This window comes from Botryllus schlosseri, chromosome 14 (assembly GCF_051294905.1).
Source record: "Botryllus schlosseri isolate E-star chromosome 14, Bs_hap1, whole genome shotgun sequence".
Lineage (NCBI taxonomy): Eukaryota > Metazoa > Chordata > Ascidiacea > Stolidobranchia > Styelidae > Botryllus > Botryllus schlosseri.
The window spans coordinates 15,347,593-15,375,489 of NC_137249.1; the positions used below are offsets into that span (position 1 = coordinate 15,347,593).

General features: G+C 40.7%; 4 long non-coding RNA genes across 6 annotated transcripts; 2 read left to right on the forward strand and 2 right to left on the reverse strand.

The window, feature by feature from the left end:
• Positions 1-726: 726 nt before the first annotated feature.
• Positions 727-2,653, forward strand: LOC145455965 (uncharacterized). 2 transcript variants are annotated; one of them, XR_013920470.1, is made up of 3 exons: positions 727-969; positions 1,299-1,452; positions 2,210-2,653. It is a non-coding gene; the product is annotated as an uncharacterized LOC145455965 (long non-coding RNA). The 2 variants fall into 2 exon arrangements; XR_013920469.1 differs by lacking the exon at positions 727-969 and having other exon boundaries at positions 1,150-1,452.
• Positions 1,893-4,301, reverse strand: LOC145455964 (uncharacterized). Its single transcript, XR_013920468.1, has 3 exons — positions 3,583-4,301; positions 3,350-3,508; positions 1,893-2,176 (listed from the first exon to the last, which is right to left on the reverse strand). It is a non-coding gene; the product is annotated as an uncharacterized LOC145455964 (long non-coding RNA).
• Positions 4,302-12,187: 7,886 nt separating this feature from the next.
• Positions 12,188-16,314, reverse strand: LOC145455207 (uncharacterized). Of its 2 annotated transcripts, none has more exons than XR_013920297.1 (3): positions 16,006-16,311; positions 15,379-15,577; positions 12,188-12,406 (listed from the first exon to the last, which is right to left on the reverse strand). It is a non-coding gene; the product is annotated as an uncharacterized LOC145455207 (long non-coding RNA). The 2 variants fall into 2 exon arrangements; XR_013920298.1 differs by lacking the exon at positions 12,188-12,406 and adding an exon at positions 13,932-14,231 and having other exon boundaries at positions 15,375-15,577; positions 16,006-16,314.
• An 8,991-nt stretch (positions 16,315-25,305) lies between these two features.
• On the forward strand, positions 25,306-27,658 carry LOC145456290 (uncharacterized). The gene is made up of 2 exons (XR_013920556.1): positions 25,306-27,364; positions 27,398-27,658. It is a non-coding gene; the product is annotated as an uncharacterized LOC145456290 (long non-coding RNA).
• The last annotated feature ends 239 nt before the right edge of the window (positions 27,659-27,897 follow it).

Consider the following 27,897-nt stretch of genomic DNA (forward strand, 5'->3'; position numbering starts at 1 on the left):
ACCGAACGTACAGTCTAAATATCTAACTTTTCCTGCTTCTGTGCTTTACTCAAGTTTTTTCTTGATATCGATCAGAGGCGTCCAACCTTTTAGGTAACGGGACACATTTAGTGTATGAATTTCGCTTGCTATACTCAGTATTATTCTAGTTAGTAGGTTTAGTCGGCTACATGGTATCGATTTCTGGTCAAATCAAATCCCTGAAATATGATAATTAAAATTATAGGAACAACAAGTTTACCAAGCTGGGAAAGTCAAGATCCATTGAGTGATAGGCAAAGCGGGAAACGTTTTTAATTTCAGTGATATCCGACTGAAAATATTTTTATTACACCGCAGAATAATAGACGTACATCGAGCACATGTGCAAGATAAGTTTTTATCGCAAACTTTCCCTCGTCATCGGATCTGCTGATGTGGTGTGGGATACGATCAGGGATATCTAGACTACGGGATTGATAACTAGTCACGTGACCGCGTACTCAATTGACGGAATGAGGGCATTCTTGTCAAACAGGAGTAGAGGTGAAGGAATATCGTTGCGCTCGCAGTTCAAATTGCGTGCGTTGTTATTTGTCAATTCAGGGATATATACTGTTCGCCAGGCATCTACTAGATAAGTTAGGGACGATCGTACATCGTAAGTTAACTGGCAAACTGTCTTATAAATCTCGTGCGAAAGGTCGATGACGATCGCGTTTGAGCAGTGCCGCTACTAATTCTAATAGACACTTACGTGACCTTTGACACGAACCAATCAGGTTGCAGTAGGATGTAAACAAAGAACAAGCCCGGGCAAGCTTACTATGAGCTCTTATGGAAAAGGGTTGAAAAATATAGGTTTTTAGCAAAATTACATTGAATTGGGAATAGCTGGCTTTGGTGAATGGTAATAACGTGGAGCTAGTATGTATATGCAGTGTTATAACCTACAATAAGCATGAATGATGGCAAGCACGCATCAGCATGGTATGTCCAAATGAATGAATTTCTGACAACTTTTCGGATGAAGCAACTATTGCTGTATTATCCTTAGTCGTATACTATAGGATTGTCTTAGCGAATAGAATGGATTAGAGGAATTTTGAGTCAGGATATGTGTGGTATCCATTATGTGGCGTTATATGCGTTCTATTTATGGAGTCGACATTTGTATATAGTAGTCTACAGTCTGTATCATTATCTAGCAAATTACTGTTACACTGGACACTTGTCTGCATATTCAATGATCATATTAATATGATATATGTTAGGCAACATGATCTGTTCCCGGCTGAAATCGTCATTTTTTGTTCTAGCTCGTGTATTGAATCTATCAGGATAAATGCCGGATAAACACTGTGCTAATAGCCTGCGTAACATGGAGATGGCTACCCAGACCTTTCCTGGTGTGCGCTTTTACCTTTCCCAGAGCCAATGACATGCATGGAAGAATGTAAAATCTGGATAAAGGCATGTGGACTTCCTTGTAGTCATCTGAATTCTCATCTTATTAAGAAAATGACATACGGTATCTATTATTGTACCAAAAATATTGAATCCTGACATAATCTAGAATCTAGATCAGTGGTTCCCAACATGGGCGATTTGGCGGTCTAGGGGGGCGAAAATGACGAAGGGGGCGACAGGGGGGCGAAAATGGACAAAGGGGGCGAAAATAGCGAAGGGGGCGATTCGGGGGGGCGATGACGCGTCAAAACGGCTGACATTTTTTTTTATTTTTTTTATTTTTAGTCAACCCACGGAAATTTAGTTACAAAAGTGTGTCAAATTAGACATCGAGCCGAAAATTTGACCCTCTTTTTTAGTCAACCTGCCGGTGATTACAGGTTTGTATGCCCAATTTTCGGTACTCAAAATTTGGGGGGCGATGATCGGTATTGACCTTGAAAAGGGGGCGATAGGTCAAAAAGGTTGGGAACCACTGATCTAGATGAAACAATTCTGTGTTTCAAAATGAGTCCAATCTGAAATGCAGTCACACTTGATGCCACAATCGACTTGGTGTGTCTCGTTTTATTCCACTCCAGTTTTGTTGCTTGATGGTGTGTAATGTATTGAAATTGTTGAAAACAATATATTCAATAATGAGACGAATAGTTGAAATTGGTAGCGGTGATACGTTGTACGAGTCGGACGAGTACGCCTTGATAGGTGCCTGCACAGCAGTATTGCTCTGTAAAATAAACATATTATATATTTTGTGCAGGCTTGATGGATATCTTTTATGAAGCTGCAGAAAGAGGAAGTCGATGGATAAAACGGAAGAAAATCAAATTTCTGGAAGAAGCATAGAAGCACGAAACAGTAAACTCGTCCAGGAAAATTACAAATTGACTGACAATTATTGCTAGTGAAGTTCAGTTCTCAGAGGAGCATCAAAATGTCAAAAGATGCGGAGAAGCTGAAATTTTATGCTAGACTACATTAAATTCTTTCTGAATTGCCCGACTTATCCTACTGACGTCAAATTTATAGTATTGCTGTAAGCATAGTATTTAACCATTGGGTCAGCCATATGTAACTGCTTCATTTAATCGCGATTTGGCCATGTAGATATGTGGTTCTTAAAAATGCACCATTTGCATTCATTCATGATTTCTCAAATCTAGAATGATTATTGACTGTCAATAAATCACATACAACTTTGAAAGGATTGATGGATTGTGGTACTCCTACTTTCGTGCAGGAACTATTTACAGGGAGCATTTCAGATCGAAATATTAGTTAAATATGTGGATTCGACAAGAAATGTAAGAAAATGATGGAGTTCAGCTATGGTGAGCCAGGCAATGCTATCATGGCAGAAAAGGGATTCACCAGTGAGTCTGAAATCAAGAAATTGAATCTAGATTTAAATATTCCTGCACGTGATTTACACACCGTCAAATGCCTGAGCCAGACTGTTCCACAACAAGAAAGATGGCGAGAGAACGTATTCATATTGAACAGCTGATCGGAAGAATCAAGGAGTATAAAATTTTGTCTGGTGTCATACTATGCAGCATTGTGTATCACAACTAACCAAATATATATGGACTAATTGCATACTCTAATTCAAGATTGAAAATTAAAAATGAATGACGCAACATATTCGGCAATTGTGCAAATTCAGTTCCATTGTCAATATCGTAATGCCTAATAGCATGCTACGGATCGTAATTGCGCGGTGCCATGGTCAGTCTGTACCAACAGTGCATGTCTAGATATTCCAGTGGTGAGCATTATTGAAGCTCATTTAGATGCCCAATTTGTTGAATGAACAATTCTCCAGATGCAAATGTTCTAGGATTATTTGTGTTTGATGGAATGTTATAAAACTGAAGACACCAGATACACCAAAATCTACCTTGAGGCAGGAGTTGATCGGTTGCGAGTACGGTGGAGAGATTGCTTGTCAATCACGATGGAGCTCACTGATGCTGATGCAAATCACAATGTAGTCCTTTTAGCTTCAGGTGCTGGATTGTCTTAATCAATGCATATGCATGAGAGCATATATCAGAACCTAATATGAAAATAAATCATGGTTAAAATATCTATTGAAGGAGTCTCTGAAAAAATGTCTTTTTCCTTACTTACCCTGTCTTACAAGTGCAAGACGAATCAATAATGGATTTTCCGAGAACGTGTATTTCCATTGAGTGTGTTATCTCACTTTTCCGCAAGTTGCTATAACATTGGCAGTTCACTAGAATATTGCTTCTAAAAAGAGTGGATTGTCTCCTCAATCTTTATCCCTAAATCGTGTGCATAGCGCTCCATGAAATACTTCGTAGCTTTCTCCGCGGTGTTAGAAGAAGATGCTGTTCCACTCAAATCCATAAATTCGATAGAATCTCCATAGCTTTCAAGTTTCATAATCAATACACAAAAATTGTGATGTGTGGCAGCAGCTATATTTTATAGTATATATATTTCTGAACATGAGATATGCTTGAAAATTTTGCTCGAGACCTGGAGCCTATGAAATCGTCAAAATGTGCATTACCACAATCCTATAGTATAGTATACAACAATCGTCGCTTAATCAGAAAAGTTGTCAAAAACCCGTGCATTTGGACACAGCACGCTGGTGCGTACTTGCCACCATTCATGTTCATCCTAGATTAAAAGCTGCAACCACATACTAGCTCTACGCTATTACTATTCATTAAGGCCAGTCATCCCCAATTCAACGTAATCTTGCTTAAAACCTTCATTTTTCAACCTTTTTCCATAAGAGCTCATAGTAAGCTTGCCCGGGCTTGTTCTTTGTTTACATCCTGCTGCAACCTGATTGGTTCGTGTCAAAGGTCACGTAAGTGTCTATTGTAATTGCGGGTTTGCGTTCATCGCTAATTGCGTCGTTACTATTGATGCACGGGATGGACTGACCGTAGATCTTACTGAAGTGAACTGAGGATAAGTTTTGATAGTTTAAACGTTGGAGCGGTAACAGTATTGGCTACTCAGCTCGTTAAGTTTGTCACGCGCGAGAAGTACCGGTAAGAACTAGTCGGGTCGTTCAGTAGTAGTGGTAGTGACTGGCTGATTTGTACTCGTGTTTTTTTTTGTCTTGACGTATAGCCACTGGTGCTACACAGTATATAGACAGACCTATAGGCTGGGCGAGTGGGCGACTGAGCAGCGTGCAAGGCTTTGGCCCTATAGGCTTACTGGCCTGTAGGCTTGCAGGCATGTAGGCTTACATGCCTATAGGCAATAGGCATAATACAGGTCTATAGGCTTACAGGCTCATATGCTTACACGCCTATATCATCTAATTTCCATTTTATCACCATAAATTGCTGGAACTAATTATATTAGACTTGAATTTATCTGATGCTGACACTACGATTGACGAATGGGATATACCTGCTGTGTGCCAAATTGCCGCACTGGATACAAACCCAGAAAAAGTTCTACAGTAAAGGAATGCTCAGTTTTACATGAACGCATGTATGTTTTTCCACAAGAGCAACATTTACGCCAGAAATGGATTAGAGCGATTCCACGCAAAAATTGGATAGTAACAATGTACTCCAGGGTGTGTGCGAAGCATTTCTCTCCTGATGACTTCATGGTAGACACCTGTGATACAAACAGCACCCGCCGAAACAAGCACGAATTTCAGAAATTATCAAGATCGCGTTTGAAACCGGGTGTTGTTCCTCATATTTTCCCGAATCTGTCGGAGTATTTGAGTGTACCGAGCCCTAAATCTCGGAGTACGAAATCAAGTGCTTCTGCAAGACGTGAAATGCAAAATTCTCTAATTGAGGGCCGTAACAAGCAAATTTTTCTGCTTGAAAATATTGAAACATTAGCTTCTCTGAAGGAGAAGATTAAGAGCGAGACACTACCATCTGGATATAGTTCTGTGTGCACCTATGATTCGCTGCAATTTCACTGGATAGAGACATCAGAAAATATGATCAATCCACCGAAACTTGCCATATCCGTTCTCATAAAGCAGAATTTGGAAGACTTTGCTTTTGTTAATTCCAAACCAGTTCCCAGATCGATGTATGAGAACGTGCTTCCAACCGGATTTGTACAAAGCACCAGCCAGGTAGCCAATGTGCTTGCTGTATGCAGGAAACTGTATAGTGGCAGTGATGACTCGAGCAGCATTAGTCTTGCTGTGTCTATCCTGGAAGATTATCTCGTCGTTACGGCAGAGTCCGCAGCTCTACAGGATGGCTGCATGACACCTTTGTTAGGATTTATTGTGGAACAGTTGAAATTGATTCAAATCCACCCAAAAGGTCGCCGATATTCACCTGATACTCTTATGTTGGCTTTCCTGTGGAGATTGACTAGTCCTGTACTGTACAAAAAGTTGAAGCATTTCTTTGCCTTGCCTTCGATGAGTCGACTTCGCCAAATATCATCGAAAATGACTGTGGAGCCAAGAAAAGTAGACTTGCATTATTTAAAAGAGCGATCAAAAGAGTTAACACCCTGCGATCGTATCGTATGCCTCATGATAGATGAGGTGTATACGGCACAAAGAATAGAGTACACCAATGGCTCATTCGCGGGTCTGACTGAGGAAGGCAAACCAGCAAAAACTGTACTGGCATTTATGGTCCAGTCTCTGTTCTGCAAGTACAAAGATATCGCTTGCCTGATTCCAGTTGAAAAATTGGATACAGACCGCCTTCGCAGGTGGTTTGAATTTGTCATGCAGGCTTTGGATGAATTCTTCCTGGTGATAGCGGTGTCAACTGATAACCATGTTTGTAACAGGAAACTCTTCATTGAGCTTTGTGGTGGTCAGCTTCGTCCGAGTATCGAGCACCCAGTGAGGAGTGGAGAAGAGCTGTTTCTCATTTTTGATTTTACCCATAATTTCAAAAACATATATAATAACTTTGTAAACAAAAAGCAGATGAATCCTCCCACTGCTGGTCATGAGGATATTTTAGGAGAGTCGTGCGATGCCAAGTTCAGTCACATACGAAAATTGTATGAACTTGAAGAAGGCCTTCCCGTCAAAGCTGCTCACAAATTAACTAAAGTATCTTTGGATCCTAGTGGTATTGCTCGAACGTCGCCTACACATGCTCTTGCTGTTTTCAGTGAAAGCACTGTGATTGGGCTTAAGGCATATGGGCAGCCACTGCATGAAGGAGCCTCTTGCAAATTCTCTGGATTTTTACAAACAGCACGTTATCTGGAATTCATTGAAAACATATGGAACATCATGTCCGTGAAAAGTCCTAATAAAGCTACTAGGAAGAGAAATCCATTCTACATGCCTTTACAAGAAATGGAAGGTTGTGTCCACCCAGGGGAAGCATTCCTGAACAAAGCCATAACTATATTCATGGAGTGGCAAAGATCTGACAGAGCTGGGCTCACTAACGAGACCTTTATGGCTTGTATTCAAAACATGACCTCAGTCCTTTCACTGTCAAAATACCTTCAATCGCAACATGCGTGAAGTATTTTCTCAGCGGAAAAGTCATGTCAAATCCCATTGAGGCTAGATTTGGCATGTACCGGCAAGCTAATGGGGCAAACTTTTTCATGTCCGTGAAGCAGTTGCTGCTTGCGGAAAAGAAGTTCCGCTGCTTGAGCTTACTTCAGCAGCATGGTTTGAAGAGTATTCTTAATTTGAATGAACAAGACCCACCTTTGACCGCAACTGCGTTACAACCTGCAGAAGATTTCAAATGGTTGGTGAGCTTTCTTTTGCCTATCTCTGCACCGCTGAATTTTATCACAACTGAAGAGGCCGGTGTTATATATTTTGTCAGTGGATACATTGGCCGATCAATTTCTGCGGTTTATCTTGTGTTTGTAATCAATTAATTGCATGCCATTTCACGAATATTATAATAAAGAAAAGTATCTGTGACGTCATAGTCACTATGGCGTCATGTTCACTATGACGTCATGGCCACTATGATGTCATCAACAATTTGTTATCTAACTTGAAGAGTAATAGTGGGCAACAAGCATCCGTAGGTGCAGACAGCAGTCCTCACAGATAATTGGACTTTTGCCCTCATCACGTAATGGGCAAAAAAGAGTTATCAATCCCTAGTCTAGATATCCCTGGATACGATATTGAGAAAACTGTAGAAACTACGAAGTTCGTGTATACGTCAGATGGTGGGCACTGTCTTGTGATAATCCACGACTTATTTATTCCAACACTCTTCTGACATAACTAAAACGCGAGTTCCGTTTCGTCGTTCGAGAATCAAAAAGAAGCAAGGATAGCAAATGAACGCAACGAAGAAAGCACTCAATTTATTGGGTGTCGATGACTGGATGAAACTCCGTTCACTCTCAGAGAGTGAAGGGGTTTCGTAAAAGGTTCACAGTGGCGGTAAAATGTTATATTTTTGCCCCAGTGCAACCGATGTATATCAAGGGTGAATTTCTTTTCTTTTAGACTCGTAATGTTTGCATTGCAAAATAATCTACAACTATACACATGACAATATTTTAGATGTACTCACTCAGCTCACTTCTGGGCAGTTCTAGAATAAAAATTGAAGTCAGTTTCGATAACTGCCTGGTTTCACAATTGGTAACCATTTCGTGCATACCTTGCGAATATCGCGAAGCAGGGTAGATGTTAACTTCGCTCTTTATTGTTGCCTTGCTTATTGTTACATCTTTCCCTTTCACGACAGATAAATCTCCTGAAAAAGACAACAAAACATCTACATATGGATGGAATTACTCATATTGGGAGACGGGAGAGCACATGCTACAATGAGCACTAATCGGGATGTCTGCAGTGTAGAGTAGCGGGTGCATTTAGTAGTAATGGGTGCGCCATTCCAATGTTTCATAATATCAATAAATAATCGTCAGATATTATTTTCATCTGATCAAGGCACTCACAATGTAAAATGCGATAAGACACAATGCGATGTAATGAACAGATATAGGAGGATGCTGAACGACCAGTTGCGGTGTCTTAAACTGGCCTCCCCTCGACCTATATACTGCCCTTTGACACAGATATTTCTCGACATTAATATCTATTCCCCGGGTTTTTTAACGGGCCTTTCCCTGGGCTTTTTGTCGTGGGGATAGAGGATCCCAGATAAACCTCCGCCGCAGAATCGTAACCGGGCCACCCGGGTAGCTAACGCTTATCATCACCACTACGTTAACTAACTCCACTGAATGGTAATGATGATGATGTAAACTTCACATTTTAGTTTTGGAGATCACGACGCCATGAGTGAAGTCCGGGTGAAACCTGGATGAAAGATTTCAATTTCCTATTGAGAAAGGATCTGACTACATGGAATTCCTCCAAGGATGTAGAAAACAAAACTTTTTGGAAGATCACAAAGCACCCAATACCAACAGATCGTCCAAAAATTGGAGGAAACATGAGCATTGAATTGCATTTCCTGTCCAGTCTTTTTGATATTTCCAGATCATCTTGGTGAATAGAGTGAAAAGCAAGGAAAAAGGTTCCACCAAGACATCAAAATAACAAAAGAGATATATCCGGATAGATGATATGAACACATTACGGCAGACTATTGCTGGAACCTTTCGAGAGACTGCACTAAATTGCTTACAAGCAAACTCGTACAAGAAACAATTTTGTTTTAAGATTTCGAAATAATATTCTACATCAACTGATTATTCTGAATTTACAATTGGTGGTTGACATAAAACTGATTGAATTAATGCAACGGTATTTGAGTATTTAGGTAAATACTTTGGAGTTTATTTAGGTACGTGATATCCGCGAAAGTATCCAACTATGAGAAATCTGATGCTCCAAATCTAATGATGTTGCTATATTTTGATTTAAAATAGTCTTCAGCATATAAAAATAACAAGTAGATTGAATATATTTGAACTTTATAACACGACTTGGCCGTTTTTTTTTGTCCAGAGCATACAGTGAAAATATGAGATTTTAGTCAAAATAGACCCATAGATTATCTCCGAAACCAGAGCTGATCGAAAAAAACAAGGTCATATTCAGAGGTAGTCCCCTTCAATACTCCCAAAGCATTTTCAGGGGGTCCGCGAAACCTCCAAATTTGGAAGATGGTTGATAACCTAACTTGTATTTTTTTAATTAGAGAAATCACGAGGAAGTTTCGCTTTATAACTGCTTAACCTTCAGGACTCCAGTAAACAGAGATGGCCGTCTGAGATGGAATATTCTATTGTGCAAACTTATTTTAATTGCCATTAGCCTACTGACACAGACATATTGAATTTCAGATGTGTTTTTGTTGGGGTTTTATTAAAGATTTGATTGCAAAAATCCATTTTATCACGTGATATACATAGCCGTTATTGCTGAACAACTTCTAGGTGAGCTGACAGATAGAAATATTTAGACTGGACGTTATCTGTTTCTCATTTTGGTGCCTTATTTGTAGCGATCATACCAAGTGGTGTCGTCGGAAGCGTTACGCGTTTTTATACATTCGCCAACTCGTATATTTGCGGGAATCGATTTTCGGCACTCGTTCATATCACATCGACGGCTCGGATTTTCAAGACAAGACCGCCTATTTCAAGAGACGCTGCTACGAAATTCGCTTTGAAATACTAAAAGTATTCCCAATTTCTACATGAATAGTATGATGTTATTTTCAAGAAAAGTAATTTTGTTGCTGATTATCACTAGCCTACAGTTAATATTTGCTCTAGTCAGATGACGGTTAGACGATCTTTGAGCTAAATTTGAACTAAATCTGAAGAGGTCCGCGGGGGTCCCTGACGGTCCAACGGGGTCCGCAAAGACAGAAAGGTTTCGAACCACTTGGCTAGTGCTTTGCAGTGTGACTGAGTGACAGAATTCATCCCGTTCGCACCATTCGTATGAGCCTGGAGGTTCATACTTGTGTTTGCTTTGTCACCGTAACTGCTTATCTTGCTATTGCACTGCCGTCTATTTATCTTCATAAACAAATGTTTACCCTATATATAAAAATATTTAGTTTATATGCCGAGAAAATATCTTTTGTGGCAGAACTGATGAAAAAATGTGTCTTTTGTGATATCCATTCACGACTGGGTTTCCCGCCTTCAATAATGTCGCGGATTTACAAAGGGTGTTTATAGTTTTCATCGTAAGGGGCATGAGTGTACATAGATACCTGGCGCGGTATGTACTTCACACAGAAGCAGTTGAAACGTAATTGAAAAACGAAAACAGTCAACATTCATTGAAATATAGAGATAATAGCATTTATATGTACTCAACCTACCAATTCTGTCCGTCATCCCAGAGCTACTTTGTAATGCCTCTAATCCAATTTCATGATGGATTTCCCGATTCTGAATGTCTTCATTGGGTGCTTGATCAAGATCACTCATTTTCGTACCGGTTTCAACTACAAATTTCACGATAACGAGAGGTAGCGATGTAACGTTTCTTCGTGTTGCATCCTACGCAACTCGTTGGCTACATCCTTAGTCTAATTTTAACGTAGGCGCTAGTAGAGAGAAAAGATATGGAAAACTATGAAGCATGACAGTAGTAGTACGCCAATATATAGTAGGCCAATCAACATTAAAATAACTGGACAACACATGGGCAACACATTGGCAAAACGTGACAGATTATGAAAATTCGAAAAATGTTCATATATTTTGTACTAGCGCATGGTACTGGGCTAAATGCACTTGGACGAATCGAATCATTGTTACCAGCTTTACCGACATTTTAGATTTTGATCAGCAAGACGTCCGTTCATTTATATGCAATGAATTATTATAAAATAGTTCACATACCATTGGAATTCCAACAAGACGGCAAAGTGGAATTTTACGCTTTACAAGAGAAAATTTCTAGGAAATACCCCGGTAAGCGATGATCCTCGTACAGGAAGCGAGGCACTGAGCGAGAAGCATTGTAAAGAAAAGTGCCGTAACCGAAACCCACGCATGCGTGTCAAAACACTTTCCAGGCGATCGATAAATCCCACGTAGGCTACATTCGAATGCATCTTCGTGAAACAAAAGAGCGGTAATGTGACGGAATACAAGACACATTACCGACAAACTGACGTCCACGCATGTGCGGTACAGAAGGATTTTCAGTATCAACTACACATTTTCAATTTATCATGTTGGCGAATTACATCGACTCTATATTTCTACAACGACATGACCTGGCACTGTAACCTACACACATTCATATGTACATTACTATGATATGATCATATCAAATGTAAAATAACTAGCATCGGTCTGTTTACTTACTAAGGTTATTCAAGTAGTACTGCCACATTTGAATAGGACAAGCTGCGGTGCTTTACAAAGCAGGAACAATCAACGTGGAGTTATTTTAAAAATAAGCGCCGATGAAGGTGCATCGATGATCGCTTTAAATCTAGTTTGGGAAGAAACATTTGAAAGCGGAAGAACCCAACAAATTCAGAATTCACGAATTCATCTCCACAGCCCAAAGTAATGAATAATGGTATAGAAATGGGACGTGATATCGCTAAAGCTCTCGGGTTGCGCGTACTGATGTGGGTACTAAACTTTACCAGCATGATTATGTCATTCTGTGGGTGCGCCCATCCAATTCATGAAACCTTGATATAGGGCATGCGACAAATCATCACCAACAAACTGTTGTAGTGCTCAAGTTAAAATAGAATATTAATATCTCACACCAAAACACGACTTGGACGTGATAAAAAACATTTGACTCTTACTGTCTGCAATTATTGGATCACGTTTTGACTTGGAACTTGGGCGCTAAATTCACCTTAGATAATATCATCATAATTCTCAAAGTCAGTCAATATAGAAATGGTGCGAAAATTGATCAGTGGAAACATCAAAGTGCCTCTGCGCGAATCTGTCCTCCACGATGAAAATTGACTGAAACAACCTGAGCAGAATGTTTCTTTCGTAGTTGAAGGATACATATTACGAAATCACCGCCTGTCAGTTCGAATTCCTGTGAAAGAATGATGAAGATTGACATATAATATTGACATCATGCATTCTACGAGCCTCGGAGACTCCGGAATCAAAGTTTGAAATTCAGATATCAGATCATCGGTTTGGAAAGCATTTTTTGACTCGCAACATGCATAGACCTATATTTGATAAAGATGCATTCTCTCGTGACAAAATGACTGAATGCAGCTGCAATATCAAAACTCAACAGTAAATTCAATATATACACTTAACCAGGCTTGGCTTCAATTTTCAATACACTGTAGTGTAGTACGAAAAATATGTCCACCTGGCAATGTATTGTTTAGGAACGGGAGGGAATCAGGTGGAATCATGTCGGCGACCACAGGAACATGTCTACTCTGGTAAATCGACAAATTTGGGCTCTTATTCACGAATTCCAAAATCTGTGGATTACCACCGAAAACCATAATTTCAAGAGAGAAGATCATCTACTTCCTAATCGCTGGATTGATGAATCCACGGATCGGCCGTAAATCCCGGATACTCGGAATTTTGGCGTCGACCCTACGATATTTTGCTCTTTCGCGAACCTCGTAAAACTGGTCCGTGAACTCCAGGGTCCACTGCTTTACCAAGCCAAGGGAGTGAAAGGGGCATTTTCCCAAACTATTTTTCGTAAATTAACATAAATGTACCATATTATTAAATTAGAAACTTCTCTTCGATTTAGTGTCAATAGATTTCTTTCTTTAATATGGATACCGTCTTCCCGAAATAACAATACGTACCATTGACACTTTGACAGACCTGAGTCTAACTGTGTTCGCGATTGCAAGAGACTGGCATATTCCTTGTATCGCCGAAAGCAGTTTGGATGCGTTAGTCAAGGGTATGCAGCCCGCGGTTTCGAGACTATTAGGCGCTGTCATTTCAGAGCCAGTCACCACCGAGAACACACCAACACAAAAGTTTGGGCCAATAACTCCGGGAAATGCGCTCCCAGAAGGATCGGCGACGATAAACCTTATTGGCCAAAAATAACTGACGCATCTTGGTCGAAATCTTCGATATTAGGCCTAATATGTACAATTGTACATTGTACATGTACAAGTACATGCGCATAATAGTCCTGTATACTTGCAATCTGAGCCCCACGCTGCAAATGTGACCCACAGTGGAAAATATTGCACCCCGAGCAGTAATGCGAATTTGGAATGTGATGCGTCTCCCAAAGAGTTTTCCTTTTAGTCTAATCTTATATGTGTGAGGTGAGCGATTCCATTATATATTATATAGTGTCAATCTTTACCAGAGGTCACTAACTAACAATATGCTCCAACAAAGTAATGAACAACAATAGACTCGCGTGAACTTCGTGAATAGTCTAAAGCCATGTGCCGTATGGGTGCCCTAAATTTCCGGAGATACGACTTCCATCGCCTCTACCGATAAATGTGATCACGACCATAGATTGACTGTTGATTGATACTAAGTTTTTCATAATATTATTATTAGCAATTTGGATGCGTAGTGAGCCAGTAGACATGAGTCTTGCGTTCGCCGTTACCTTATCCGACTGGTCCGAGAGTCGCAAAATATCAGAAGAAAATGGCGTGGGCATGGGGGTCTTTTCTCCAGATAAGTTGTGTGATCACCCATTGTGAACCCAACACAATATTTTTGGGGAGCTTACTAATTGCTGTTACGGATCTGTTTGAAACAGACACTTTGATAGACACCCCACTAAACAGGTCTGTCATTCACAGGCGAGAATGTAGCCAAGTTCCTATATCCTGCCATCTCGTTACAAGTTACTCGGTTGATCTGAATAGCCCATATATGGATACCGCCTGGTTGACCTACTTTAGGGTTGCCATACGTCCGGGATTTCCCGGACATGTCCGGAATTTCACTGTTCAAACTAGCGTCCGGGAGGAATTTCTAAAATATGCCAAATGTCCGGAATTTTGACGTAGGCTCATAGTTTTTTTTTCGTAAATCAGCATAAAAACAATATTTTTTGGGAATATATATGCTGATGTATGATATTTTTCTTCGCGCTGCGCGCGATTTACTATGACATTTATTGATTTTAATATGGAGACTACCACCCTCGCAAAAACTGCCATAAAATATAAATAAAAACGACCCTCATTTACTGGAATAGGCCTAATTGTTATCACAATTATAGGAGAACGGTATATTCCTAGAGATCATTACGGCCGTTCAAATGCTTTATTCAAAGACAGTGGTTCCAGACGGAGGGGGGTCTTTTGCCTATATTCTTGGATTTGCGAATATGTTGAACGTAATCAGCTTCCAAAATAGCCCGTGAGTAAGTCTGGGCAAAGGTGTTGACTTCTTTTAGTAATCAGCTCGTAAAATTTTGATCTGGGCCACGGAACATTTGCAAATTGGAGATGGAGTCGCGACCATCAAAGGTTGGAAAAACCACTGGATGTGGGGTGTCTATAAAGCTCCGTGGTGCGCACCGGCATAAGGCTGGTAAACAATCTTATAGGTACAACATGAACATGACTTAACGATGTGCAATTACGCTCCCTGTATTTTCGAACTCATCATCCTCCACCAGCACTACCACTAACTCTGATCGTGAGGGCGGAAAGTAGTAGGCTTATCTATATAGTAATATACCAATATTATTGACAGAATTTATTCAAATAATTTAACGACCAGATGCATATAGAAACCAGATTCATATAGCAACCATCCCCCCCCCCCCCCCCCCGCCCAGAAGTTGCATCGATTACCCCATAGTGTGGGCTCAAAATCATTGTTTATTTGGGCGGGAGGGGCCTGAAAACATGTGCTTTCGGTCCCGGTTACACAACACACAGCCACATTCTCCTGAACCGGACCGTGACCACCTCTGGTCTATGAGCAGAGTTTTGCTAGTGTGACGTCATAACTCGTTTTGAAATCCACTAGTGGGCGCTAAAGAGTGTCCGGAATTTGGGTTGCTGAAATATGGTAACCCTAACCTACTTGTATATTCCAGCGGAATGATTGTCTTCCCTTCGTGGTTCTCTGGAGGTCTCCACCATTTCTATCTTCGTATCACCACTAATGTCAACGTCGTTGGCGTCTACTGCGAGCACATCGCGAGACGTAGAGCCGTTAACCTTCATAATGATTTTGGCGTCCTTGATTGTTGCAGTATTTTTGGCCCTCACCCCGGCAATCACTGAAGAGAAAGGGTCAATTTCAATACCGAAAAAACAGCGGGGTGTTATTCGCAGAGGTAATCAAATTATGTCTGAATAGGAACAAACTGATATTGTAGTCATATAAACAGCCAAACCTATATTCATGGAGTGTATGTAACGGTTATTGGATTGCTAAAAGTTGCGATGGTGCATGGCCTTGACGCGACTCGGAGTCAACTTTTACGCTGGGAGGGTTGGATGTTGATCACTCTCATATGTGTCATAAGAGGCCAATCCATAAGGATCGTAAGGGCCAGGGTCCAGGGATGAACTCAATCAATCAGCGTTTAAATCGTAGATTCGCAGTACCATCAAGTCAAAACACCGTGTCGAGAGACTCGTTCGTGGTATGTTTGTAAGTTGACTTCGCCTTTTATACATCTTAAGACAGCAGACCTGGTCTTACCTGTGGTACGGTGTCTAGAACTGTCTTCGCTGTTTTGCATGTTATAATATATCTGAATGCTATATAGCATGAGCAATTGAGCATTGATCAGAGATAATTTATCACAACACACATTAGTCTGGCAACAGCACTCATATAAAATAGCCTACATTTCAATGTTCTGATAGACTACAACAGGTTCGTACTGAGAGCGCTATTTGAGTATAAGCATTGTCAAAAACACTGACAATCGATGCATAAATCACGTAAGCGCGACCATAGTCGCTAAAATCGAAGCTATTCCTAACGCTGCGATAGTCATACGGCATGCCCACCGCCTGATTGGAATCGCTGGCCTTTTTGCCTGATATATCAGGTGAGCAGCGATGATTCTCCAAGTTAAAGTAATTTAATAAAAAATAATTAAAAAATAAAATATAGTGTGAGCACAGGACACCTATTCCATACAGGGCCCACCGTATATGCTCCAATGAACACGTTGCGAAGACTCGACTTTACAACGAATGTGGAATCTGATCCTACAGGAAGTGTGAAACGAGTAGCGATTTTATAATGCGGCTTTATGGAGCCACCAAGAGATAGCTTTATATAGCCACTACCAATCCCAGTAGAGATTGCACGTCATGTCATGTCATTGACTGTTACGGAAAAGTACTTACATAAACCGGTTACTTTAAATGTATATATTTATTTTATGCGGTAGTGGTTACTTGTAACGTATTGTATTCTAATCTCAAAATGGTGAGGAAAAGGTGTAGAATTATTTTAAAAGTATCACGAAAATCCAATAATCAATTCGCGAAGAATTCAAGATCATTTGGTGATGCGGCTGCATCCCCCTATCCTACATTACTGCACCTTATGATTGCTTCAAAATTAATCATTGCAAGTTAAACAAGTTTTAGGGTATAGAACTTAAATATAGCAACACACACACAGTTAACAGTAGGATTACCATATTTTGAAATCCGGGAGAGAACACTTTTTACAAATCACAAAAACGGGTAATTTGAAAATATTGTTGGTCAATTTTACAACTTGACTCCCGAATGACCCCGCTTGAACGTAAATTAGGTCGAAGTTGACCTGTTTTTTAGTGAACCTTGCCATCACTGCCGTCGACATCCAGATTTCGCGTCATTCATGGCGTTTTTAGTTGTGCCTATGTACAATTACCTGGTTGCTAAGGCTATAAGGAGGACGACTTGCCACAAAGGAGGACATTTGAGCATCCCCGGAGAACATTTCCGATTTCCTGAAAAAAGAGGACGTATGGGAACCTCAGTTAACGGTATCAGTCAGAGTCTCAGAGATCCCCCGCCTGGACGGACCCGGCCATCGACAGGATCGTGAGCAGTCCGCAGATAGTTCCCGGTCTTATGAAAATGTGGCCCGCCGTCCGGGTCTATACCTGCACACATTTGCGAGCAAACATCTACGACCATGAACATTAAAAAGATAAAGCTGCGTTCCAAAGCTACTGGTGTTAACGTGCAGTCCTTACTAAAGGTTTCTAAGTCCGACACGTAGCCAGAATTCAAACAACTTCTTGGCAACTTTGATCGACCACATATGTCTCATTGACTTCAATAGCTATTGAAGTAGGTTGCAATACGTTAATAAATTCATTACATTCTGGTTTTGCTCTCATGCTTTAAACTTAAAGTTTACATTAAATGCGATTTATTCCTTGTATAAGTGGATAAATACGCGATTAATGTATCGATTCATGAATCCGAACCCCCAAGTAATTCATTTTCCCATATCCGACCCGCCGACTGGAGAAGTTTCCCGCCCCTGACACCTTGTTAATAGATTACTTAGTGCTAGTTTACGACAACGGAAGCTTAAAGCCAGGCATGGACTATATAGACTAGGTAATAGCAGCCGATACCAGGGTTGACATTTGGCATATTTGAATGCAAAGAACTGGAATTTTGGCACATATTGTAGCAGATCCCTGCTATCGTCCAACCATGAAATGTGTATATCTCGTAACCGAGAGACATCCTGTTCTAGAGTAATTTGCCTCTAGTATAAAACTACTGAATCTCTCGAATCAGTAGACTCATTTGCTAAACCTACTTGTAACAACGTCTGAAATATATTCGTATGTCTTGTGTAATATTGGCGTCTTAAGAAGATCTCAGCAGGATACAGGATTCCAGGTTAAGCCAGCTAACCTATGATACTTTGGTTAGCTATACTTCTACTCCCAGGAACATTACTCTTTACAACGTTGCAATATTCATGTTGGTTGGCACCAGAATTTAGCGTTTATCACTTTGGCACTTTCGACTTTCTTGAACTATACAATTATCACTTAAGATTTGTAACAAGTGTTGTTTACTCGTGTATACCTAGCCAGGTAGGCCTATTAGAGGCTGTTAAAAATAAAATTATGTAAGTACGTTGGTAAGTAAGTAAGTAAGCAATTAAGTAAGCACGTTGGTGTCTTACGTCCAATGAATCTTAATCTTTGATTAGCCTACACCGAATTTTCAAGTCACTGGGCACAGTGGGCAGTTTATCTAATGACCATTGCGATAGCCTGTTTGTAATGCGAACGTCACCATTTATAGGCGTGTAGGCGAGCTTTCCTGTGCTTCTTGGACTGATGATCTAGTCCAGTCTAGGCCTCTATGTAATTTATTGGTGACGCCACTAAGCTTGCTGATCCATAATGTCACTACAAACTGGTAGAATATTCGGAAATATATTCAACTCAGCAACCTTGCTTCAGGGACTATGTCACGCAGCTCGAATGATAATGAAACTCATGAGAGTGGTGCAATCTTTTCCTTAAACTACTTTCTACTTTTCAAAATCCAGATTGCAAATGTAAATAGTTTGTCCAAAATACTGTTCATGTAGGAGTGGCAGTAGTCTGAAAACATATCAACTTCAGTAAGTATTGCAAGTAGGTTTAATCTACTTGAATACCCCGAAAGAGTAGTAAAAATCGACATATATATAGTATCTCCAAAGTGACGTGATAGAACAAAAATAACGACAGATTCAGATTCAGCGCCCCTAAGGAATCCTGGCGCAAATATCGTGTAATATATCTCTTATTTAGGTAATCAAGCAGTGTCACAAGCTCGGCTGATTGTCTAAAACAGTGGTTCTTAACCTTGCCTTCAGCGCCCCCCAAGGGGCGATTTGGATTTTGAATGGGGCGGAAATGCTCAGCGGGCGATATGGCGGGCGCTGGCTCAGGGGGCGGTATGGGGGCGCTGGAGCAGAATAGCTTCACAGTAGATGGTGTAGTATAGTAAAGCATATCATAACGAGTTTTCAAAGCAAATTATTATTCGACAAAACAGGTCAAATCTCGAGATATTTTTACGATGTTTGCTACATATGTTTGCTCAAAAATTAAACATCATTTTTTGACGATTTATTCAAGTTTTTTCTTTTTTTGCGCTGCGCGCGAATGACCGTTGTCAATTGTTTGATTATTGGGTACCCTTCCCCCAGGAAAAAATACTCATTATTTATGGAAAATAGAAATAGGCATTTCGGCGTCGGCTATTGCCACGCCACGATGCACCAAGACATATGAAGTTTCGACCAATATGGGACTCCGAGAAGTGTGCCAAAACATCATCAGCGAGAAAGCCTTAGCTGAAATGGATTGCCCCCATGTTGACCGTAAATTTCGATATAAATATGTCCATTGTCCATAGGTGCCGAGTTATCATGTCAAGACAATCTGAACCCCACAGGACAAATGACATCCATCAAAGAAAAATTATTTGCCAGTGAAGAAATACCAACTTTGAATCGTGAGCTTATTTTAGTTTAGTACGTTCATGCGATTTCAATAGCTTTTGACTATATAGCGCATAGAAGGTCACGAAATAACAACATGCAACGAAGTAATTGCACCAACGGGCCCGCCCGAATATGTTTAATTATTAAATACGTGCCCTATATTTTTCAAGACAACAGCTCGTTCAGCGCTACCGCCGATATATATACAAGCCATTACCAATATTTTTGACCGATTCATTCATCCATTATAGAAGACTTTCGCGCCTAGGCGACCATAGGCCACATAAACTTTGCTCAACATCGAAATCACGCAACGCGCGGGTATTGGGGAGAAGCCCCACAGAAGTTTGGTTTATCACCCTATCGGGGCCAAAAACCTACGTTTTTTAAGGGGGCTGACGAAGTGCTGTTACGGTCCTACCTTTTACCCATTGTTTTTATTACCGTCCTTAAAATATGGGGTGGGGGGCGCTAGAGCACGGAAAGTTTTGAAAGGGGGCGCTGGAGGAAAAACGGTTAAGAGCCACTGGTCTAAAACAATGGTTCTTAGCCTAACCTTTTTTGCTCCAGTGCTCCCCTTCAAAAATTTCCGTGGTCTGCCGCCCCCCTATTTTAGCACCATTTGGTTCGAGCCCGATGTACATATCCCGAATTCCCCTCTGCCATTAGAAATACGGGAAGTTAATTGTATTAGGCATTGTTTTATTGCTTTGTGTGACTCTTGTTCACATTGAATTTAGTACTGTCCCCAGTTATTAACTTTAACATGAATGTATTCCAAACAAAGCAACCCGAATTATATAACGTTCATGTGAGGTTGTGGGTCACAACACTAAACAATATGATTCTTCGTGATACGGCGAATAAATATTATGACGATTTAATTTTGTATAGCTCCCAAATATATGTATATTTAGTTAATCATTTTCTCCAAACAGCTTCAAAGCATCTTTAATGTACAAAGGGCTCTCACTCTTAAAAGTGTTACACTGCTTCTTTCTTCGATGTCAAGACGCTGTGCGCTGCAGGATACAATACCTAGTTCGAAACATTTTGTTGAAAATAGCCCTAATAAGCGTGACGGGACTGTTTTAACGGGGAATTTTCGATCTAAAATTACGTGCAATGATTGCCAAGAAGTCATGGTGTAATTCATTCAACACCAATGATAATAACTCACTCCAAGCCGCGTCCGAATATATTTCGGGCGTAGCGCGACGAAAAATTTGGAGAGTTAACATATTTTGTCGAATGTTAATTTGCAATGAGAACTCAATAATCCTATGTCCCTACTACACCATCCATACTTCGATTTTTCTTCAGCGCCGCCCATACCGCCCGACTGAGCCCAGCGCCCCCTGAGCGTTTCCTCCCCTTCAAAATCCAAATCTCCGCTTGGGGGGCGCTGGGGACAAGGTTAAGAACCACCGGTCTAAAACAATTCACAATTATATGATATTAAAACAAATTTTGGCATAACAATGAACTACGAAATTACTTCCGTCGTAGTTTACGGATCGTAGCAGTGCAACGGAGTATCGAAGCGTTACAGAGGCGGTGCTGTGGAGCTGAAATACAGGTTGGAATAATAGCGAATATCGAAGATGTCAGTGCGAAGAGAAAATCAGATGTGTGGCAAAATTACAGAAAAACAAATGCAACTTGTGTCAAGACGTTTTGAAAGCTTTAGGGTGTAGCACAAAGGGACTGATAACGCATTTAAGGTCCGCACACATGATGGTAATTAAATCAGGCATGACTCAATCGAACAAGTCAAAGAAAGATCAGGCAAAAATGAAGATGATGAAGATCGATTCCTTTTCTGAATCGCATAAGCCTCACCTCGATGAACTTCATAGTTAGTTAACTGCTGTGGACGAACTAACATTTATTCAAATTGCCGGGCCTTGAAGGATGACGGCTATGACTTGCCAAAATGTCGCAAACGAGTTCGGGACTTGGTGATCGAGCACAGCAAAAAAATCCGCAAGTATGTGGAAGAAGAGCTTATGGCAATGAAACGGAAAATGGACGTTTTTCGATCACGTTGGACGAATCAACTTCAACACGAAACAAGCGGTACATGTATATAAACGCTCATTATCCGGGTGCACGGCTTTTGATCGCTGGGTTTCATTCGTATTCACGGGAGCATGTTTTGCGTCAATATTACAAGGAATAAATGTTATTTGTATAGCTTGTAGGCCTATATGTATTTTACTACTTTGCTAATCCCGTGACTGAAAAGCGAAATCGGTATCAATCAAAATCTAGCATCGGTTTATGGGTGATATGACGCGATCATAACATTTAAAATCGTGATATATTTAGGAAAATTGCAGTTTTTAAACTTTTCTTCAGCACATATTAAACTCCTTTTAAATTCACGAAATACTTTCTCTTAGACGGCTTCGTGCCCCCTTCGGATGCTTTCACGCCTCTCAAGGAGGGCGCCCCCCCCCCCAGTTCGAGAACCACGGGTCAAGTTGCATACCAGAGTACAGCGCACTTCCAGGTTTCCCACTGACTGATATAGAAACAGATAACATGATAACCAGTCCAAAGTGTGACTTGATTTATTTGAAAATTTGAGTTGACTATTGTTGCATAATCTATACAGACAAGGTCGTAACTTCCGCACCTAAAAGATCTCTCAAGGGGGGGGGGGGGTAAAATTATTTCGCAAATCGACATGAATTATATATTTTGTAGATTTCCTACAATTTCTAATTTATTCACGCTTCGCGCGATTTACTGTACTTTCAGGGGTCACCAACTTTTTTGCAACCAATAGCTACTTCTTGGGTACTGATTGAAGCGACGGCGGGCTGCAATTTACTCCCGTAGTTTACCCGTACCATACTGAATTACCGCTTTGATATTCATAGCATTGGGTATGAATCACATTGTGGTAAGACTTCTAAGACAGTCTTGTAAATCAAAAGATCTCATTTCAACCAGCTAGCCACTAAGATTTTTTAAGAAATCATGAATTACTTCGCACCATGTTTGTATAAATTATACGACAACAGCTCAAATTTTAAAATAAAGCTTGTCACACTTGAGACCAATGTTCCCTCTAAGCTGCGCACGTGCGCAAATGCGCAGTGCTGAGACGGTCTCTGCGCACAGAAAATCTATGTTGCGCACAAAAAAATCGAAATGACCTTTTTTTAGTCGTTACGCACTGTTGTCCAAGGATCTGCGCAGTAAGTTGGTAAGTGCATGTGCGCAGACTCGTCAAAAATTAGAGGGAATATTGCTTGAGACTGGACGATAAACATACAATTATTCACAGGCCGCCTATGACAGTAAAACATACCTTACTGGTAGTAGCAAAACGTCGGGAAGGGGGGTTTATGACCCTATGGGGGGTCCAACAGCAACGTTTTTTTCGGTGGGCTGACGAAGTACTGTTTCGGCCCCTTATACAAACATGGTGCGAAGAAATTCATGATTTTCAAAAAATGTTAGCAGCTATAGCTAGTTGAAATGAGATCTTTTGATTTTACACGACTGTCTTAGAAGTCTTATCGCAATGTGATTGCTGCCCACTGCTATAAATATCAAAGTGGAAATTTAGTATGGTAAGGGTAAACGGCCTGAGTGAATGGTACGAGCTGGGCTGTGGAATCGGCAAATTTTACCACCGACTCCGGCTCCACACATGTTCAATATACCGACTCCGACTCTTTTCTTAAGAAAACTCCTATTCCGACTTCGAAAATTATATGCCACAGTGACGGTTAAATGACTATCATAAAACCATAAAACATATGCAAACTTTGGAACTAGTGAACTATACACCAACATTACCCGTTCATGGTGATCACTTTATTGATTAGGTATTTTTACACGTCAATCTTTTTCTTTTACAATTCTCTCGGATTGATATTTCATGACTCATCATATTTCTAGTTGAGAGGTTTCAGTTTTTTCCATTTGATCCCATTACGTAAATTACTTCACCTGATACATATTACAAACAACGATACGCCGTTCTTATTTTTCTACGTTCCATAACTAGCTTACCATGACTCAGCATAAATCTAGTTACGAGGTTTCAGTTTTTTCCATTTAAGCCTATTATGTAATTTACTTCACTTGATACCTATTACATACAATGCGTCGCCGGAGTTATTTTTTTACGCCCTATACCTATCGCAAAGTTACTTAACGATTTATCAAATTTATAACATCACACTTCACTACTTCCCTATAACAAACTATGAAAATCCCGTATTTACAACTAAATTTTAAACACCCATTCTTACCTTCAGATTCTGTCATTCTCCGTTGTGTTACGTATTACGCTTATCGCCATCCATTGACTTGTTCCGTTTCGTCTCCTCGTGTTCCTCATATGACTTAAGGTTCTACGTCGACGACATTTTATATAACCTATCCATGTTACAATCACTGCAGAGCTATCAACCCTGTTACCACCATTATCACAGCCACTTGTTCCATGGTAGGTATCAGTTTCGCACCTTCCATAATCATCCTATCGATCAATGATAATCCTCTTACCTTATATCCACCTTCCATTTTCGCCAGTTCGTGCAGCCACCGAGTATAGTTGTAGTCAACGAAATCTGTGGTTGCCTTCCCCACGGTGGTTCTTGATAGTCGGGAATATTCAGGTGAGGATGTTCCCAACCCTTGGTTTTTCTGCCCAGACAGTGGCGATTCGTCAGCCATCGTTGACGTCAAGGTAATAGTCATTAGCTCGACACCCCTCGTAGATGAATCGTCCTTGTCGTCTCCTGATGAATACAAAATGGGCGTTTCGGTACTTACCTTACGGTTGTGGTCCAGGGTTTGGTAGTCCGTTCCGATGCCGCCCCCGCCATCATCCGTGGAGTTCTGCAGAGCCTCTGCAGTTGTAACCGGATGCACTCGCGTTGTTGTAAGTGGCTTGCCAATGATTTTCGTCATTCCGTAGGTTTGGTTACGTGCGCGAGTTTGCAACTGTTGCTTCCCATGAGTCACTTCAGTTGGTTTGACAGTTTTATACAGCCTCTTTTTTAACAGCCATCGGTTGCGATTGTCTAACTTACACCAGCGTCGTTTCCATCCGCCATCCTAGTAGGTTTTTCAGCGTTGTAGTGCACGGATCATAGGCTTTCGCCGCTGGAGTTACCCACATCCGACTGTAGTAAGCGATCGGGTACACTTCTTGGAAAGGGGGTTTGCCTCTCACATCCGTCTTGTTACTTTCGAGTGCGGGACGCTTTGTCTTGTAGTCTTGCTTTCATTCATCAGGTAGTTTCTATTCCTTTTTTTAGTGCATTCGCCTGACCCTCTTCCGTCAGGGTATAAGGCAGTGGTTCTCAACCGGTGTGCCGCGGCACACTAGTGTGCCAATTGGACTGCTCAGGTGTGCCGCGAGCAAATGTGGTAAACTATGTCTACGTTTAACAAAAATCCCAATTTTGAGTGTGTCATTGTTGGAGGTTTTTCTATTGAATTTTCCCGATCAAGACACGCGATGCACAATCCGATGCAGTGAACAGATATAAGCAGGCCGTGTTATTTTTGGCATTTCCGGAGCCAGATGCCAAAAACTGCCAAAAATAAAAATTTAAAAATGCCAAAAATAAGCAATTTTTGGCATATGCCAAAAATAACACGGCCTGCCAAATAGTGTATTTCGTTCATGGTGTTGTGTTAACAGGGCCACGTTACAACCGAGAAGAGCGTTTGTGAAAGGCAGGTTTCTTAATCTGGGTCCAGCCCACCCATTAGGGGTGAAAGCATGGTGTCCTAAATGGTGTGGGCACAGCGAGATTGAACGGCTGACTGCATTTGGTTTACGTCATACTTTCCATTTGTCCAAAGGCAATTTTACGACCATTTTTGATCGGCTTGTCTAGCGCTAAATTTGATAAAACGGGTATCAATGAGAAGCTTCCGCAGTACTGATTATTAAAACATAAATTATATTCTGCTCATGGAACTGGAATCCTCAAAATCAATCACGATTTTTGCATTGTGATGGAGCTGAACATTGTGACGCAACAAACTGTCTGGCTATTTCTGAGCTGCATAGTCTCGTTTTGTCAGACAGTCTTGTTGCGTCAATGTTCTTAAACAAGCTAACCTTCCCAGGACTCTTCCATGCGAGTTGGTAATATTAAACCCACCTTAAGTGACAAAAGTCCTCCGAAAATATATCGGTAGACTGAAGGAGAAATGATAGTCGGGATACTAAATAGAATGTGTTGAGATAGACAACACAGGGAACTCCTGGAAAAGGATCGGGAAGAAAATTCTTTCCGCGACGAGATCGATGGCACTGGCGAAGTGATCTCTTTTCATGATGCATGGAAGCCAGTTCGGCCCTCCAAAGATTTTGAAGCTCTGAAAACCTTTTGTGGATGACTGGCAACATTCTTTTCCTCAACGGCTGCTGTTGAAGCCGATATTTCCCAGATTCGCTGGGCGAGAAATGAATTTAGGAGAAACTTAGCTGACCTGAGTTTGGAAGCACTGCTACAGTGCAAACGATTTAAGTCTATTCAACAGCTGTAACAATCAGCTGTTGAGCGTGTTTGTTAGGCTTTTCTTTCTTTTTTTTTGCTTATTGGCACCGATTACGATGGATATTGCACATTTTGTGGTTTCGTTTGATATTACTAACCTATGAAATCGTTAGGTTTTTTCATCTTCTTATTGTTTGTTGGCACTGATTATACGTGGATGCTGCACATTATGTGGTGTCTTTTGACAAACTAGCCCAAATAAAGCGTTTTTGTGACTAATTCGAGGCTGAAACTATCTATTTAGAGGACGATGCCAAAACTGCCAAAAATAAAAATCGACAAATGCCAAAAATAAGTTATTTTTGGCAGTTTTGGCATATGCCAAAAATAACACGGCCTGGATATAAGGATGCGGAGGCGACCGTAGTCACGGTATATCAATCTAGTATTTCAATCTGGCATCCCCATTATGTCATGGATTGGGTCTTTCTCTGGGCTTTTTATTGTGAAGACGCTCTGAGCACAGCAACGTATAGGGGCGGATAATCTAATAAATATGCAACGCTTTGTAACTTGCTACTGCACTGCCATGAATCAAATTGGGGCCTCCACCGTCAATGGGTGTGATATGCTAGTTTTCCCACATAGTAGCATCAGTAGCATTTAGGACGGTGATAACTAAACTCGGGTAATTGGATATTATGGATTATTAACCTACGACGTAGGTTAGTAATCTATAGTGAAATTGCGGTGTGGCCGAAGTGACTATCATCAGAACCGTAGGTAGAACAGGGACATGACGCAGGTTGATGGCCTTTTTATGATTCTATTTGTAGTCGTATTCTTGCCATTTCTTCGTCATCGATTATCATTTTACACCATGCCGATATTACATATTTTGATTCCTGAGATGCCAACTTATAGCACGGCTCACTTTTTGTAAGACACTTTGCAGATCGAAGGACGAGTAGGAGCCTACATAAACCTCCAACACCTAGCAAGGCATTCTCACCATCGAGAAAGTAACTCATTTGAAAGTGATGTTCACGTTTAAAAATTAGAATTGCCAACATAGCCATTCACATTACGATTGTTAGGTAGCGTGTCAGCACTGCAGGTAAAATGTATAGGGCGTAGGCTCAGTGCGCAATGTTATGTTACCGGCGACAAATTCGAGAATTGATAAGTAAAGTTGATCAAATTATATCAGTTACAAATTTCCCCGCCGCTGAGGTTTATTATTCCGATTTGTTGGAACTACAGGTGAACTGCGGGTGGCTGCCAGTAAGATTATTGAGGTATACTATCCTCACATGTGCTATTACACGATCTGCGTGGAAATGCGTTTGGCATCCATGTATATTGTATAAACACCTCTGTATTTGTTAGTGGCGATCGTGATGGACTCTTCGATGCGATGGTTAATTACATCGACAATCCGGTAGTGGGCAGACTTTATTGTCAAATCAATCTTATGAAATTAAGCTGAACCTGAAGTTTAAACGAGATCTCAGCAGGCCAGTTATGTGGTAACAGAGGTAATAGCTGATAATTCAAAACCTCACACGTAAACGGAGAAAGCTCTTCTTCCGGCCCGCAATAAAATTGTAGAAAAATGTTTGGGAAGAAT